Source organism: Motacilla alba, chromosome 2 (genome assembly GCF_015832195.1).
Source record: "Motacilla alba alba isolate MOTALB_02 chromosome 2, Motacilla_alba_V1.0_pri, whole genome shotgun sequence".
Classification (NCBI taxonomy): Eukaryota; Metazoa; Chordata; class Aves; order Passeriformes; family Motacillidae; genus Motacilla; species Motacilla alba.
Window position 1 is genome coordinate 38,389,818 of NC_052017.1, and position 13,950 is coordinate 38,403,767.

General features: G+C 37.3%; 1 protein-coding gene across 6 annotated transcripts in view; it reads left to right on the forward strand.

Moving 5' to 3' along the window:
* Positions 1–13,950, forward strand: part of RARB (retinoic acid receptor beta) — a 319,525-nt gene that overhangs the window by 84,199 nt on the left and 221,376 nt on the right. Inside the window, exon 1 of one of the 6 annotated variants that reach the window (XM_038128357.1) lies at positions 12,138–12,677. The exons of the other annotated variants lie outside the window; for them this stretch is intronic. The gene's annotated coding sequence lies outside the window, so the exon portion shown is untranslated. Of the gene's footprint in view, positions 1–12,137; positions 12,678–13,950 lie in introns of those variants that run through there. 6 annotated transcript variants of the gene reach the window in all.

Sequence of the window (13,950 nt, forward strand, 5' to 3'; positions counted from 1 at the left end):
AAAAAGCATACATTGGTTAACTCTGTGGAGGCCTTTAATTTTCCTCAGTGAAAAAAAAATGTGCCAAATATTAAATAGAAATATTCCTGACATCTGTGCTGCAAAAAGAAGCTCAAGCAGGGGAAACCAAAATACAATGGTTTGTGTTAAACAGTAAGACAGGTAGTGTTATGACAGAAGTCCCATTGGACTTTGAAATGTAGGGGTTATGTTTTATAATCCATCTTTTGCTGGAAATGGATCAAAAAAAAAATGCTGACCACAGAGCCTGCACACAGGATTTTGCTGAGCTGTGGCAGATGACTTGCATGTCTGTCTTCTGACAGAGCTTTCTGTAATTTGAGTCATTAGTAGCTGTTTAAAAGCAGGTAGGTGTTCTTTTCTCATTGTGGTACTTTTGAACATTGCATATGATCTTGCTCTGTAGCACCTTGAGGTTAATGAGGTATTCTCCCCACCTTAGATGGCAAGCCAAAAATTATTCTTCTTGCATTTCAGGATCATGAAAAAGTCCAGTGAGGATTTGGGTGTTTTTTTCAGTTACATTTGGTAATGTTAGAGATGACATTAGAAGAGAACATGCTGCCCTGGGAGGTGTGGTGACAGTCATGGGTATTTGGCATTGTGCTCTTTGTTCCAGTTGTTTGTTAAAATTTAAGTAAATAAAGAGCTAAATTTTCCCTTGAGCTAGCATGGTATTTCAAGAGACTTTTGCTGTAACTAAGAGAAGTTGCCTGAGTACTCTCAGGGGATGAATTTGTTGTCAGTGTCATTACTATCCTGTAGTGAACTGAGTCACAGCGTAGAGGTGGTCTACAGAACCTGCTGAATATTAAATACATGCAAATGTAAGAGATATAGCAGTAAATCTGTTCCATAATGTATGTAGTTTTTCTCTAGGTCTCATATAAAACTGTGACTATATGGACTCTAAACAGTAGTATTTTCTTCCGAGCAGATAAAATGGTGTTATGTTGTACCATTAAAGTACACCCTCAGGGGTGCTCTTGAGGTTGGTTTCCTGATTGGATATTGTACATTCCACCTTTACAGCCCTTTAAAATATTTAACGTAAATATCACAGTGTGAAACACAAAGATAGTGTAAAATACAAAGTTGGAAAAAACTATTATACTTCATGTTTGATTTTTGCATATTTTCAAACCTCAGAAAATGAAGTGATGCTTCATTAAAACTAAGATTTTCCAGACAATGAGTGTAAATACTTGCAATATGGTTAAATAGCATTGTAACTTCAGCAGAATACAAGATTTTTAAGAACTGAGTTGCTTTGTCTCTGCCATTATGAGTTATCTGTAACATAACATTTAACACTCATAAGATGTTATACTGCAAATAATTCACCCTACTGCTTCTCAGATTCATTCATATGAAACACTTATTTTCAGCACACAAATATATATAGAAAACCTAATGCTGACTATAGTAGAACTAAAGCACTTGAGAATATTTAGGACATATATATGGAATAGTTTGAGGCTTGCTGGTGCTCTTGATTTAGATCATAGAATCATAGAATACGTGGTCTGAATTTACCAGCATTAAGGACACAATTGTAAACAAATGCCACTAAAAATTGTGCCATAAAATAATGGCAGCTGCTGTTTTCTCTGTCATTGCCAATGAGCCTCATTGTGATAGATAGGGGTTAGATTCTGACAGACTGTGCTGTTGATCTTGTCATTTGCATTTTCGTGGGGTTTATTGGTAAAATACAGATCAGCATTTTATTGTTAGCACCGTTACCGACAGCTTGACATGCACTCATATTTAGTGCTATCAAAATGACACTTCTGCTTATGTAAACTTACATGCTTATTACTTATGTCTCCCAAGATAATTGTTCGCTAAACAAGGCAAATGTAAACAGGAGGCTATTTTTTCAGAAAGTTGCTCCTTCAGCTTCCTGTCCATCCCAAAGGTCAAATCCTTTTTTGTGAGACCAAAAACAGCTGCTGACGCAGTGGTGACAGTGAAGAATGACAATATTATGATCTATGGTATGGTTAAGAACTCGGAGTTAAAGGTTGTAACAGAGAAACATCCTTTCAGCAGGTTTCTGCAAACCTTAGTAAGTGGCAAAAGAAAAATGCTTTGGAAATGGGCACTCATTTAGAATGCTTATTTCTTCATAGTTTAGTCTTTAAGTACTTTGTTCCTTCAGAGGTCTTGGCTGTGGTGATGCATTTGTATTTCCTACATTGTACAAAATACCTGAGGTATTGAAAAAAGCTGTGCTGCCACCAATTCTGAATAACTCAAGAGTGTTGTCTCTAGCCCTGGCCATATTGCCCCTGTGCAGTGGAAAGTTTTATTAATGTTGTGCAGCACACTGAGGCTTGTAAAAGCTCGGGTAAAGGGCTGACTGGTGGTGGGGTTGGAGACTCAGCCCAAGCTACCATCTCTGACAATCTGTTCTCCCCTCATCTTTCACCATTACTGCTCAAGTTGATTCCTATCTATGAAAGGATTTGGAATGGACGCCCAGGTTCCTGGAAGTGCTGTGACCAAGGTGCAACTGTCAGATAAATTTTATGGGCTAGTGGTAGGAAGAGTTTTGCTGGCACCACTGTTACGACAGTGGCAGAAGAAAAAATGAAACCACACATCAGGGGCTCTTCTGTGATGATCTGTTGTGGTTTAAAAAATTAACTCTGTCCCAGAAAATTTACTCATTCCTGGCCAAACCCAGTACCTGAGGTCTGGCACAGGCTTTTGAAACAGGCTGTGGAGCAGATATTTGTGCTGCATGAGGCTTAGTGCCCATGCTGAGTTCATCCCCAGCACTCAAAGCCATTTTAGGTTTGCACATAAGAGCTCTACTGATTTCCCTTCCAAATAATCCTCTACAAGCCCGTGGAAGACGTTGCATTTATTCATAGCCACCTGTTTGTTTACCATGGACTGGGGGGGAAGTTTATTAGACATTGTTTACTTTTGGTTTTACCTTTTTTATGCTGGATGTTCTGCCATTCAGGATGTTTCACTGGGCAGCTTTTGTTGTGCTTCAAAAAAAAAGTTTATTCACTTCTCTCTAGCTTCCCTTCCATATTTTTTGTGAAATTTCAGTGATGTTTGTCTAATTATGCTATTAATTTTTTTCTTTAACTAAAAAAGGCAGAAGGTGTTTTTTATGTGTTCGTTTTTGTATTACAAGAAGAAGGTGATGTTTCATAGAATGGGTGGGTTGGGAGGAACCTTAAAGGCAAACTAGTTCCAACCCTCCTACTGTGGGTAGGGGTTTCACTCACTGGATAAGGTTGATCAGGGCCCCATCCAACCTGGCCTGGAATGCATCCAGGGAAGGGGCATCCACAACATTTCAAGGAGAATCAGGTTTTCTGGAGTAGGCTGGAACCTGGTGTCCCCTCATGGTAAACTACTGGGTTCCTACTTGCAGTTAGGAGATGCAAAAGTTGAGTGCTCTTAATAACTGGGTTGAGAGGGATGGGATGCTTGCTGGAGGGAAGGGTAACTGGCACTTTTTTGATGCTGACAGTCTAGGACAAGAGAGAATCTTGCTATGGGTCTGATTATTTTTTTTTTCCCAACAGACAAGAGAAATATGCTAGTTTTACATGGGAAATATCTTAGAGAAAATGCACATAAGAAAAAATGGGAACTTACAGGAGAATTTCTGGGGCAACCTCATTGTGACCTTTCAGTACCTACAGGGAACCGCAAGAGAACTGGAAAGGGATTTTTTACGAGGACATGTGGTGACAAGACAAGGAGTGGTGACTTAAAACTGAAAAAGGTTAAGTTTAAATTCGATGTTAAGAAGAAATTATTTACTGTGAGGGTGGTGAGGCTCTGGAAGGTTGCCCAGGAAAGTTGTGGTTGCCTGGAAGTGTTCAAGGCCAGGTTGGACAGGGCTTTGAGCAGCCTGGTCTAGTAAAGGTTTCCCTGGCCATGGCAGGGCTGTTGGAACTAGATGATCCTTAAGGTCCCTTCCAATCCAGACCATTATATGATTCTTTGTTAACTGTGGCTGGAAAAAAAAAATACTTTCTTTGAGAAAGGAGTTAAAAAACTGCTTGCCTGTTGCAGGAAAAGAAATGACAATTTCCCTTATTTTTCCAGATCATTCCATTATTTTTATGTGTATTCCTTGTTCTTAGCAGTCAGTTGAATTTCTCAGTATTTAAACTGATATTTAAGAATTAAATGTTGACAACTAACAAACCTTTTAGAGTAGTAACCCAGCTAATGGTACAGCTGCTTCAATGAGATGTGCTGCTAAAGCTAGAGAAACTGAAAAAGAAAAGAAGTTGGCTAATTCTCAGAGAGGGTAGCAATGGCAGGTAGAAACATTGTCAGTTAAAACATATTTTATCATGATTACCACAGAACTCATTATTATGATTAAAGATGTACTAGCCATGACATGCCAGCTACATGCTGGTAGCAGAAAATACCTGCTGTTTGTAGGTTATTATCAACCTCCTTTGAAGAAAATCAGTCTTTCTTTACATTTGCAATGCAATGAAACCCCAGGCATTTCTTTGTATCTTTAATTTAAGCATGCTTTTCAAAAGCAGACACACAGCTGCAGTGAACAACAAAATGGGTTTGTCATGTTTCGTGGCATCCCACGAAACAAAAAGGGATTTTTTGCCAGTATCTAGGTTAACATTTTGGGATTGTCTGTTGAAATTCGAATCTGTCTATCTATCTATATGAATGAAACTGAAGAAACTTTGTTAACAGTGCTTAACAGAGTACTGCACCCTATTTTGAAATTATAATTTTAATTCTAATTTCTAATGTTATGTTGTACCATGAATAACATTAAGGGAAATTGCTACTATGAAGAAAATCACTCACTGTCCCAAAGTCATTGGTTTTAAACTGTGATTTGCCTATCATGGAGTCTGATGGAAAAAAATTACAAAAATGCAAGTATAAAATGCAAGTTCAGATTTAACTAAGCCCATTTCAGAAAGAGTTTATTCAAAGTGTTTGCAGCAGTTATTTTTCATGCAGAAATCTATGTTAAGCATCAGCTTCAATAAGCTCAAGTTACTTGGTCAGATAGATACTGTGCAAATATTAAACTGCCTGCTTTGTCAGTGAACCGGCGGATGTGTCATTCCTCCTATCTTTATTATTTTTTAAATAATTCAGCACATGTGCACTATTAGCACTGTAATGTGAACTCTCCCATGCTGAGGATTTTATTTTGCCTGAGAAGAAAATGAGCTTTGTCTTTCAAAAGGTTGTTGATGTCTTGCCTTTTATGACCAGCTATTTTCTCCTGATGAACACATTTCAGTAACTAGATGGTAGTAAGCCTAAATGTTATAGGAACTGCCCTTCCATTTGCAGTTGTGTATTTGTAAACTTACTGGTTTTACTAACTACAGAAACTCCAAGACTGGCTGGTCATATTTTAAGAGGTCAGTCTATGCCTATTGCTTAACATGACATTAAATCACAATTTCCATTTCTCTTTCCAGCATGACTTATTTAATTTTTTTTTTTTTTAGAATTTGATCCTTTTTGTATCCTCTTTGGTTTTTTTCTTATTGACTGATGTAAATTCAGCTTTCTAGCTCCATTTTTTTTTCCTATGCCTCTCACTGTTGCAACTTACCTTGGATGGCAGGTTATTGGTTACTGCCTACGGGAGCCTTTTCCAGGAGCTAATTTAGCTGTCAGTCTGAAATTGGTAAAAAGGATGAAAGATGGATCATAGGCCTGGGGCATGCCTAGACCAATATCTACCATATCCCTATCTGGAAGTACGCTTATTAAAACAGATTTGAAAAATATTTTTTCCCAATCTTGCTCTGCCATCATTTCATCCAGCTAAGAAAAACATTTTCTCAGTGACACTACTGATTCTTTGGCAGCTCTCTTTTTTTTTTTTCTGAAAGGAGAAAACAGTATTTAGATACAAGATCAATAGAAAAACAAATAGACTATTATATTCCCTAGAGAAACCCCTAGAGAGAAGACAGATGTGCAGAAATTTAATATTCTTGTAGGCAAAAATCACAAACATGGGGGTTCTGTTCAGCTGAAATGAGCTGTGGTAAATGTGTATGAAATAAACATTTAAAACGGAGTGATAAAAAAAGGAACGCTTTTGGGCCAGGCTGAGGTGCTGTATTTGAATTTGTGACCCCTTCAAAAAGTAATTTTGCATCTACAAACAGTGCTTACCTTAATATTATATGGTTCAGGCATAACTTCATATAGTGAGCAAAAGGAAGGTTTCTCGCCATCGGCTCTTTTAAGATGTACTCATCCATTCACAAAGTTCATACAGAGAACTGTGTCTTTAATATTGTCTCCGTTTTTTATGAAGATAATTATATTCTTCTGCATGACCTTGAGCCTGTTGTTACTCGAACTAGGTATGTGCTTTGGTTTCTTTTCCAGAATAATTTGCAAATAAAAGTAATCAAAATGTGACTTTACTTCTCAGTAACAAATTGTGTGTGTCTGTCCACTTTCTGTCCTTACAAGTCAAATCCTCTTTGTGTATCTACTCAATGAAAGGGGTAAACTTGAACTTTCTGTATCTGCTGTGTCAGGCTTCTTCCTGGAGCTCCTGCACTGAACATCTAGCCAGGATGATGAAGGGTTTCTCTCCTATTGGAGTGACTGCAGGATGAGAGTTAAAGCAACAAGGTAATAGGCTGATGTCACACTTCAATTGATGTTCTTGCACCTAGCCACAAGTCTGTTCAGAGTATTAGACATTCAGCTTTTTGGAAAACCACAAATTTTCCTCCCAGCCGTCCATTTTTCCAATCACATTTGTGTCAAGGTTATCATTCTCTTCTTTCACCTTTGAATTTGCCCGACACTGAAAACCAGCTGTGGATCAATAGACCTCGCGTTTAATTTTAGCCACACAAATACTGTCACGGAGCTGTGAGAGCACTGTTGGTTTCTATTCTTAGTATTTAGCATGTATCAGAAGCAGCTACAAGCTTCTGCCAGCTTGGACCTCGTTTGGGTTGGACTAGATTCTCTGTGTGCAAAATTCCGTACTTTGCCTCAAGGAATGTATTTTCCAAAGTACAAGATATAATAGGGGTGTGTGTGTGTCAGACGATGCCAGGATAGAGAAATTTATGAGAAAGTGAAAAATTCAGCAGTAGTACGTGTAGTTCTTAAACTACTTTTAAGTATGTTAAATCATACCTGTTACTGATGTCTTCTTCAAAACAGCATAATTTTACCTTTGCCAACAGCTTTGTGTAATTCAGGCATTTGAATTACAAAATTGTAATTACTAAAATTGATTTAAAGGGAGTTGTATATGCATAGTATATCATCTTAAAAGTTGATACATTAGCATTTTTGTTAGCATTTTTCACTTTCTCTCTCATGATTCCTTGAAAATTGATTCCTTTGAAAATTTGAGAACTACTTACTAGACATTTTTAACTTAAATGGAATATGTGCTTTTGCACCCCTTTAGTTGTCACTGTAGAGGTCTTTTGTGAGTGGCTGTGACTCTTGGTTGTGGAATTCCTTAATGGAATTCTTGTGTGCTTTTATGTATTTTGTCAAATGTCGCTTTTATTAGAGTAGAAATACATAGGAAGAGAGATCCACTAATGTGGATGTGTGGATCATGAACCTGTGGATAGGAAATTTTATTATTCTTACTTGAAGATAGTCTTGCCGGGGAAATAATGTAGGCTTCCAGAAGGAAAATTTGTGGTTTTGATCCACACTAGAAGAGGATCTTTAAAAAAATTCTTGTATCTTATTTTTCTCTTCTCCAGACTCAGAAATCTGGAAGAAAATCTAAGGATGAAAGGTGATTTTTTTTCAGGTTCTCAAATGTTAATCAGTGCATACCTACAAGCATGGGAATCTGATGGAAAAGTTATGATCAGATAAGAGAACTGAGAAGGTCTATCCAGAATGATCACCCTTAGGAGACAGAAAAAGAAATTCAAGTATGCACTAATTGGTCATGTTTTTGTAGAAACTGATCTTCTGCAGTTTTATTTGGTTGCTGAAGGATGCAGACTTTCGTTATTAGGTGTTTTGAATTAGGTGGTGTAGAGCTAGCAGGAGAGCTGGGGTTAGAGCTCCAGGTATCGTGTCAATTCTGCTCTCTATTTGCCAGTCATTTGTCCCCGTAGAGGGAAAAAAAATACAAAAGAAGACAAAATTAGTCAGTGATCCATACTGTTGATATGTATGTTTCAAACCTGCAGGACACTAAGCACATTTGGCTGTTGTGGATTTTTACTGGGCGTTTCTCACCAGCCCTTGAGATGATGGTCCTCATTTCTCACTATGGCTTTACTTAGGCAGAAAGTGGCTGGTACCTCTGCATTCTGGATGCCTGGGGCCTCTTTGAAGAATTCTTTGCAAGGAAGACAGGAGCTTGTGTGTTCATTAATGTAGGTCTGAACAACTTGCGCATTAATGGCACGTGGGGACATGATTTACTGGCAGGTTTGGCAGTGCTGGGGAGTGATGGACCCAATGATATTAAAGGTCTTTTCCAACCTACATGATACCATTCTCTGATTCCATATTTCATGTGTGACCCTACCCCGTCAGAGGTGCATAAACTCTGTCTTGCTTCAAAATTGGGGTGCTGAAGCCTGCTGCAAGCTGGAGGACTGTACTGCAAGGAAGGGCTGGGGAAAATGTAGTGTGGGACAGACATGCTCTCAGGAGCATGAAGTCATCCTAAAGGTTCTTGCCTTTGGCTGCACAGCTTTAGTCAGAGTTGTAAAAAATTAATTTTTCACTTGCTGAATATCACTGAACACTCTTCACAAGCATCTGTTTCTTCAGAGAGAGACAGGGTCTATGTGAAAAATGTTCTGCAGTGAGGACTGGGTGCAATGGCAAATATCAACTAATTTTTTGGCTGGAGCTTACATTCATTTTGACTGCTTTTCACTATATTCCTTGGCTTTCCAAAAGCTGCTGTGTATCAAAAAATGGAATTTTAAATGTCTGAAAAAAAGGGGCCCAACCCCCTGCAGATAATTCACGTTGTCCGGAAGGGAGGAGACATGTGAGGAGCGGTGCTAACAGCCTTTTGTCTCCATGTCCCCCAGTGTTTTTTTCTACTGTCTTGTTTGAAAGCAGATTGTGCGTGAAGGGTATTTAAAAATATCCAAACTGATCAAAATCATCTATGGCATGGAGGCAGAAATAGCCAGGAAAACAAACAGACCGGAGATGAAATATGGATGAGATAGACATACCAGTGTTTCATGAAAGAGAGAGCTTAAAACCCAAAGCCAAGAAACACAAATACAGGGAGTTAAAGTACAGATACTTTATGATTCACGTTACTGTCTTCAATTAACTATGATATAGAATTGCGCGATTTTTTCCTTTCAAAAGAGAAATCCATCTCCTTGCTTATTTTTCCACTTGCTGCTTTCTGTTTAAGTTAATTCAGCAGTAATTGGATACACTGTGTCTAATTCTTAATAAATCAACGGAACTTTATGGTGATATTGACAGTGGCTTTGCTTGCCCCATTGTTTCTATCAAGAGTTTTATTCTGCTTCAAAACAATTTGCTGTGAACGCCCTTGTTTGTTTGCCACACTAGGCTTTGTTCTGGCTGAAAACTTTGATTTATAACTGTATATAATTGATGGCTGTGGGGTAGGTGGACTATAGCTATTGCTCCTCCTCTTTTAATCTAGCTTTGCGTAGAAATCCATGTAGTGGAGCATTCTCAAGGGAACCAGGCTGGGAAATTCTCTGTATACCCAATGGGAGGCCATTAATCATAGTGAAGAGTCTCTTACTGGCTGCAAGCATGTTTGTGAAAGTCAGGAAAACAAAAGTGGACCACCTCAAAATGACTGATCAAGAGAATAGATGTTAAAGCCAATGTATTCATTGTGATACATCAAAAAAAAAAGGAATAGTTTATGCATTGAAGTATATTTAGTCAGATATATTTGGCACATTTAAAGTTATTTTATACACTAGTAAATAACTGTAATTGTAGATGTTAGAGATCAAAATCCTAGGAAAATGAAATAAAAGTTTTGATGATTGCTGCTGTGGATCTGAGACAAACTTCAAAACACCAGATAAGAAATACCCAAAGCATTTGCTGAATATGTGTTAGACCTGAGCTGGTAAAAGAAATGTGCTAAAAAGTCTAAAATGTCAGGTGAAATTTCAATGAATATTTGTCACAAAAATATCTCATTTGTAGCTACTAAAAAAAAAATTTTAAAAATTAAAAAATTAAATTTTTCTGGTTTTTAGGTATAGTTTTTTCCTGCAACTTATGCATTTTGGCTGTGGTCCAGTGCAGGTGAGGCAGCACCTGAGAGCACCGGCAAGCTCTCAGAGGTGGCACTCACCTGCAGGCTGTGAAGCCCAAACACCCATGTTATCAGGACCGAGGTCTCAGTGCTTCTGCAGGTCCTGCTGTCTTCTTGTGTCCTTCACAAAAATGTTCTGGTCAGATGCAAACCTAATGGGTTCCAGTTGTGACTGCTCCGAAGGCATTGGTACAACAAAGTGATTGTGCTCGAATTTAAGCATGTCTCATATCCAAGCTGGATATGAGATGGAGTTACAGGAGGTATTTTTGTGATTAAAAATTTCTGCCCAGCAGGGAGGAATCAAGGAAGCAAAGAAGCTCAAATGCAGGTTTTAAGCACTGACAGTCTGGACTTTTTCCCATAAAAATAGCCATAAACTATAGGAAGAGAGATATTGTAACATGGCACAACAACATTAGCTTTATTTACTAGGCAAACTTTTTGCGTTTTTTTTTACTTTAGAGGATAAATTTGATGCAGTCAAAGATAATGCTACAGATTGTGTTCTTATGAAGCTGTGGTAGAACAGCACACTTATCAGTTAAGTTAATAAACTTATCAGTTTATTTACCTTACAAAAGTCTTCAATGAACCTTCCTACCGATTCTGAACAATTCCAGCCCATGTAATTTAAAAGAGTTACTGAAATTCATAAACAATTTCCTTGAATAAGGCTTACATGTAAAAATGGAAATAGTGCTTTTCAGAAATTATAATACATTGTTTCAATAATCAGATAAAGTAAGATGGAAACCTTTTCTCCAGACACTGGTACAGTAAAAGCTACAACTTACCCTGACAAAATAATTACAAAGTTAAAAATGGCATAGCCAGCAGTAAATTAAATCTTAATACAATATGTGGAAGAATCAATGTTCATTCTGAAACACAAAGTATTTTTTTTTTCTTAGTTTATACTAAATTTATGGCACTGGGGAATAGGAATAAGATATAAACTTACATCTGGTAATTTTTTAAAAATCAAGGGGAAAAAACCTAAATTTCCTGCTATTAAGAGAAATAAAAACTCACCTTAGTCTGTCTTTTTTCCTATTTATGGAAAGGAATTTATTTCAGATGTGTGTTTTGCCATTTCCAGTACTTGTGTCCCATTTTTATTCAATACTGCTTTATACATTAGCATTACTTAATTTCTTTTTTCTCATACTAAGTTGAAAGGAAAATGCAGTCTATGTCCCAAAGATGTATATTCATGCTTGACACAAAGCACATGTTAAGCTCTGGTTATTTCAAGTTAAGCAAATTCTTAAGCTGCTCTCAGCAAAGGTGACTTCTCTGAGCTGCAACTTGCACCCTTATGTACTTTATTAAATTACAGCCTTGTCAAACTGAGTGCTGTGTCCTATTTTAGTGGTGTTCCACATGTGGGTGTAACACTGCCACTAATCTTAAATCCCTTTTAATTACTGCCCCTTCACTTGTTTTCTCGTTTCCTGGTATGGTGGAAGTCCAACCGGAATGAAGTCCAGGCTTAAGTGTTCATCTCAACTATTCATCTTAGCTTTCCCTATTGTTATGTTTATGCAGAGTTTTTATTAGACTCATGGGATCAAAATGTAGTCCCTTAGTTTTACAAAAAATGAATAGCTTTTGTACATTCTTAGCATTTAAAGTAAACACAGTGAGTTTTTAAAGTGCTCTTTTTTTTCCCAATAACTAAAATATGGTCATCTGTTCTAAGCATAAATCATAATTTCATTATCAACAGAGAGAGGTCCAACGCAATATATGTGTATAGTTGAATGATATAAGTGGCATTTCTGTGTAAAATGTATTCCCTTGCCCAAGTAAACACTTCATAACAACATGAGTGAAAGGGTGTATTTAAAAAACGAAGGCTTAAAGCACGTTACTTACGAGTTATACGGAATGCAGTTTTTGTAAAATATGAAGCTCACTGGATACGATCCAAACCAGCTGAACTATGTTAAAAGGTATAATAAACAGTCATAGCTTTGCATGCAGTTATTTAATTGGCAAATAGATTTTTCTATCACTGTCACTGGCAATAGCAGCCATTTGATACTAGGGCTTGGATTAAATGTTTCATCAGTAGTGCCTATTTAAGGATCTTTATGGAACAACAAGTTAGTCCCCTGGGCAAGCCCATGTCAACTGCAATAAAGAGATCCACACAAGTGAATGAGATGTATTTTTGCAGGATTTACAGGGAGGCTACGATTCTCTTTTCTATCTGGATGCTTTGAGGGCTGCTTCCCATTTTGTTTAACAACAGTGTCTGCTGGTGGCAAATATTGAACAGCGAACATTGCATATCCAAGGGATTTTTATAGTTTTCTTGCGGAAATGGATTCATAAATGGTTGTCATCTCTCTGGAAATAGGTGAGTCTCTTATAAAAGCAGATATTGCAGGATTTCAGTAGTTTTAATTTTCTGGTAAATATTCTGCATTTGGACTAAACCTCCAGATACTCCAAGTATCTGCCGTATTTTCTCCTCTCTCCTTCAGAGCGAAAAGTCAGATCCTTCTGAACACCTCTCTCACCTTTTTGATACAGGGAAAATGTAATGTCTGTAAGATTGCTTGACTTTATTTAGTCCACTGTCCTGCTCCCAGGGTGCTCATAAGATCTGTACATGTAGTTAATGCTTGCTGCAATGTTTTATAATTGGTTCATATAATATGTGCGTTTGTCATTTTATAGCACATTAGTTGAATTTAGAAGCTTTTTTCAAGTTAATTTTGAATATGTATCTGTGCTTGTCATGGAGCCTTAGTTCTTCTTGGCAGCTAGATTAATTTTTCCCTGGTTGATTTTAATTTCAGGGGTTTTTAAAATTTTTTTATCCTGTAATTCTTTAAGAACAGGCGAAAATACGTGATATAGCTGAAACCAATTACATCTACTGTTCGTTTTCATGTCCATGTAACCATGCTGGGTATAAATTTAAGTCTCAGCTGTTCACTGGCATCTTTTTGATCTGAACTGGTGATACTGCATCTAACCTCCTTAGCTAGGTTACTGCTTTCTGAGGTTGAAAAGTGAAGAGCAAATGCCTCTGAGGTTGAATTAAATGAGCCATTTGCAGCAGATTCAAACTCTGGTGAATAAACAACTTTCAGGCTCACTTGAAACAGTTCAAACTTCTGTTCACTGACTCTTCTCTGGTGTGAAGCAGAACTTATACTACTGTTACTTTAAAAGTTGATTGTGGGCTTCTGGTCAGAGTAGGAGAGCAGTTGTCCTATTACTCTCTCTTGGCAATTTGCATTCGCAAGAGAGTTTAAAAAGAAAAAAAAAATATATCTCATGTGTATCCATATACATGGAGAAGTACTTGTATTTGTAAGTTTATGTAATTTGTATATTTTATATACATATACATTAGTAGGTGTTTTTCTTTTTACTTAAACATGCTTTCTGAACAAAACTCGTCATTGTGTTTTTATCATACATGGGAAAACAAAAATTCCTAACTGCACAAGGGCTCTTTTACACCAGCTGGTAGTGCAGAAATGCTTCTAAATAGTAGTATAGTATTTTATACCCACCATAATGTCTTCACAGTCATGTCAATGTAAAAGGGCGTAAGTTTAATGTGCACTTAAGAGTTGTAACTGTGCAAATTTTTCTGTGCAAAATGGAAAGGGGAA